The sequence below is a fragment of the Haliaeetus leucocephalus genome, unplaced genomic scaffold, assembly GCF_000737465.1.
Source record: "Haliaeetus leucocephalus isolate CR32 unplaced genomic scaffold, Haliaeetus_leucocephalus-4.0 Scaffold752, whole genome shotgun sequence".
In the NCBI taxonomy this organism is placed as follows: domain Eukaryota; kingdom Metazoa; phylum Chordata; class Aves; order Accipitriformes; family Accipitridae; genus Haliaeetus; species Haliaeetus leucocephalus.
This window is the reverse complement of record NW_010973188.1, coordinates 3980243-3984534: the sequence shown is the minus strand read 5'-3', so window position 1 is coordinate 3984534 and position 4292 is coordinate 3980243. Positions and strand designations below refer to the sequence as shown.

The window sequence follows — 4292 nt, the reverse complement described above, 5'->3', positions numbered from 1 at the left end:
CGAGAGCCCCCGCGGAGGGGGGTGGCCGCCCCGGTCCCTCCCGGGCCGCAGGGAGCCGGCTCTGCCCGCCGCACGCCGTCGGGCTCTGCCGCCGCAGCTTCGCCCGACGCTGCTCAGCCGAGCGGCAGCGAGGGCTGCGAGGCAAGCGAGCCGCCTCTCGAGGACTAGTGGTACGACCCCACCGGCATTTTTCCCTGACAGCTGTTACCTTTTTCCGTTACAAATGATACAAGGCAGCTACAGGAACCAGGTACGATACAGAGCTCGTCTGTATGGGCAGCGGAGAGCAGTGACGCACCCAGCTTTTCCCAAATACATCCAAGTAGCCCCTTTCCCTCTCTGACTAGCCCGTCAACACTCGCATCCCTTACAAAGTGTCACACAGTTAACTACAGCTCCGAATGTTCCTGGTGTTCCTATCGGTATCTGCGAGAGACTGAAAGAGTTCATGTCTCAAACATTGTGGTGGGGCAAGTTCTGCTCAAGGACAAACCCTGCACAGCGAGGAACCAAGGTGAAAAGCCCATCAGCTCAGACATCAGCAACAGGAGGGGGAGGGTGTGCTGGAGGGTGCCCAGCTCCGGGTTCTGATACAAAGATCAAACAATGGCCACGTCTGCAGGGAAGGAGAAGGTACTCCACAAACCACCCCCAAGCCCCAAAGGCTCACAAACTGCTCATTCGCCTGACGAGTTCAGGTGCCCACCCGAAGGAGGAGCAAGGATGATAAAAGGACACAAACTGAAGCCCCAGGTGTGCAGCCCACCAGAACCGGACCCCTTGGCTGACTGAACCAACGCTGGACCCAGGACTGGTGAAATCTTTCTCTCTTCCTTCCTCTCTCGTTCCTTTTCCTTTTCCACAATCCCTACACCTCATCCCGTTAAGACATAAAACCATTGACCAAGTCTGGGACTAAGAGTGGATCCAGCCGCCCCTGGGCCCTTCTCTGAGGAGGAGTCTAGAAAGCAAGGGCGTCTGCTCTGAACCTCGTAACTCAATGGGAGGGATCTCATTATTCCCTGAATTGATGTATATGGTTACTCTGGTTACACGGTTTACAGAAGTAGTCTTATGCCAATTCCCGTTGTGAGAAACCCTGCCACCTACTACCATGCCTCCCCAGTTCAGTTTGCTTCTGTCACAAATAAAATCTTTAACTGATCGTTTGGTGTCGTTTCACCTTAATTTAGCCCGAGGGAATTTCAAATTAAACATGACTCCCTGGTCTGTGCAGTCTGGGTCATGACAGTATCCCACCACTCTGCAATACTGCAATGGTCTTAACCTCAGCAGCTTCCCAAAGAAATGAATTCCAAACCATAGTTAGGGCACGTAACAAAAAGTATTTCCTTTTATACATTTTGAATTTTCAATTCAGTTGCTATCCTTTTGGTTGGATATTATTTTATTGCATTGTATTCTTTTATTGCATACCATTTTACTGCAATCTCTCTCTGTAAGTTTTTCCTCACCCCTTAAACACCTTCTCTACCCTTCCAATTCTACATCTGTAGGAATTCTTTAATGAGGTGATCAGTAAGCACAAGCCATTCCAAAAGAAACTGTACCCCTAAAGTAAAATAAGGGGGGGGGGGGGGGAAGTCAACATACTTTTTTACATGGTGCTTCACCACATTCCTCCTGTATTGAAAAGAGCTGATTTTACAAAGGTGGTCTTCCACTTTTTAGAGATCACGCCAAACCGCACACACTGAACTTAGAAAAGTTAAGAAGAAAAAAAAAAGTGTAACTTAAGCATTTTTCCTTTCAGTCTGGATTGTCTGCATTTATCAGAACTGAATACTGTTAGTCAATCCACTCAGCCTGGTCAGGTCTCCTTAAATTTCTCACAGTTCTGTTTTGGTCTCAGCCAGCAAATAACTTTCTCCAACACAAGAGCAATCTCCTATCTCTCATTGTTTATCCCTTCTTTAAACTTAAAGTATGTTATGGGTATCACTGAACACTAAGGCACTTGATAGTAAATCTCTTCCTGGGATAAAGAAAAAAAGATCGGCCACCGAATAAATACATTCTGGAGAAGCAGGAAAGAAAACAAAAGCAGAAAACAAAATAATAAAAGCAGGAAAGAAAACAAATCTCCAAGATTAGTTTCCAGAGGCTGTATCTAAGGTATGGAGCAGATGTGTTTCACTGTGTGCACTCAACATCTACTCCTGATCACCCAGATACATAACCTGTTGGTCTGTGCTTTGATTCCCACCCCCACCCCCTGCAAGATCTCTCTCTGGTAGAAACCAGACAGCTGTAGAGGAGAGCAGGAAAACAGCAGTAAGCTTTAGGTCTCATCCTTAGTATGAGGAAATGACTTGGGCACCCACCAGCACCCAGGAAGCACACCTGCCTTTCCATAGCACTGCCACAACCGGCAAGGAACGCATTCAGATGCCAGTGGGGATGCAAAACAGAGAGTTCACAATGCTAAACTTCTAAGTATCATCATCTCATAGAAAAAAAAAAAGACAAACCATGGTATGAGTCACATAATTCACAAATTATTATTTCCATATGTATGGACAAAACAGGTTTTCTTTGAAAATGTTCATGACGTTCTTTTAACTAAATTTAAACAGAAAGAGGGTAGATTTAGATTATATGTAAGGAAGCAGTTCTCCACTATGAGGGTGGTGAGGCACTGGAACAGGTTGCCCAGAGAGGCTGTGGATGCCCCATCCCTGGAAGTGTTCAAGGCCAGGCTGGATGGGGCTTTGAGCAACCTCATCTCTAGTGGAAGTTGTCCCTGCCCATAGCAAACGGGTTTGAACTAGATGATCTTTAAGGTCCCTCCCAACCCAAACCATTCTATGAGTCTATGATTACTCCTTGCTAAAAACCCACCTAGAGCAATTCCATAATTCTATGTATGGGCATCATTTAAAGATACCAAAATGGCATTCTTACATTATCACTTCTAGAATGTGCCATACACCTCATGTTTCAACTTGGCTCCTACTTAGGTTTCTGACCGCTGTCTTTTCCCAGCTCTGAGTTTCTGTGAGGCATTTCTAGCCTCTAGTGAGCCTGCAGAAAGAACAACAAGAAAGTACTGTGCATGTCTGAAAGCATAAGATTGCACACAGATCAGGCATGCTGAAATGCTGATAGAAAAAGCTGTCACGAGTGGCTTTGGTAACTGTGGGGTTCATACAAATACAGCATGGCAAAGGGCTGTCTGAAGTTAAACAACCTTGCAGTGACTTTTACAAGTATACATGAAAGCATGTTTTACAACTGCAGTCCTACTCTGAAGTGAATGTGAGTTTTCCACACACAGTCAGTTAATGAGAAAAATGAAAATAAATAAGTTTAAAATATAATTATAATCCATGCTTTAACTGCTTCAATTCTGTATCTGAAAGCTTCTATTAAAGATATATCTCTTATAAAATCTTTTGTTTTCCAATTATGACCTCTTTGACCAACTGTCAAAGAAAGCACAAAGATTACTTCTGTGTTAATGTACCTTTTCTGAAAGGCACACATTTCACAGGATCCACTGGTCACTGACTGGAACGCTGGGCTGTCTGAAACAGATGCCATCTTCTTAAGCGGAGAGAATCCTAGAAATTCAGCTATTTTTAATCACTCTTCTGTGTAAATTCTGAAAAACAGTAATTCAGTAGAGGCACATGAAACCTGCATGCCTAACACCTTTTCTGTTTTATCAAATGAAAGTAGCACATTTTATTACAAGTCAACTACAGCAATTTTATTAAAACTCCTATTTCCTTAACTACAGGATCCTTAGCCATGTCCGTTTCTTCTCAGAATTCCTCCCTCTCCTTAAATTCCTGCGTTCTGCAGTTTTACTTGTCATACACCAAGCTCTTTGGCACGATTTTTCCGGCCTGATGTGTGACCCAACATCTTTTATCAGACAAGGAGACTGCTATCAAACGTGCAGTTTTCAGAACGTGGAAGTGGCCTGGGGTGAACGTCCAGTTTGTCTGGCAAGATACAAAGTTTCCTCCAGCTTTGTGAACTGCATTCAGTAATTAGGGTCTAAACACGTCGTGCCCGCACGCCGAACTAAACCGAATCTGCTGCCTGTACCTCCTCCTGCCGCTCCCTTTCACCAAGGCCTGTTCAGGGAACGCTCCGGACTACAAACCCACGGACTTTGGCATCGTCGGGCGCCGCGCAGCGACACCCTGGAGGGAGCTTCGGGTAACGTTTTGTACGGCTGACAACGGGCTTCATCAGTGACGGCAGCCGCGGTCATGACAGCGATAAGGCGGACAGCCCGGGGACGGCACAGGGAGCGGAGC

The 4292-nt window shown here is 45.6% G+C and overlaps 1 protein-coding gene across 1 annotated transcript in view; it reads right to left on the bottom strand.

Moving 5' to 3' along the window:
• EIF2AK2 (eukaryotic translation initiation factor 2-alpha kinase 2) overlaps positions 1 to 4286 on the bottom strand; it is a 23953-nt gene extending 19667 nt beyond the window's left edge. Inside the window, exon 1 of the mRNA XM_010581221.1 lies at positions 4191 to 4286. The gene's annotated coding sequence lies outside the window, so the exon portion shown is untranslated. The remainder of the gene's footprint in view (positions 1 to 4190) is intronic.
• Between the last annotated feature and the right edge of the window lie 6 nt (positions 4287 to 4292).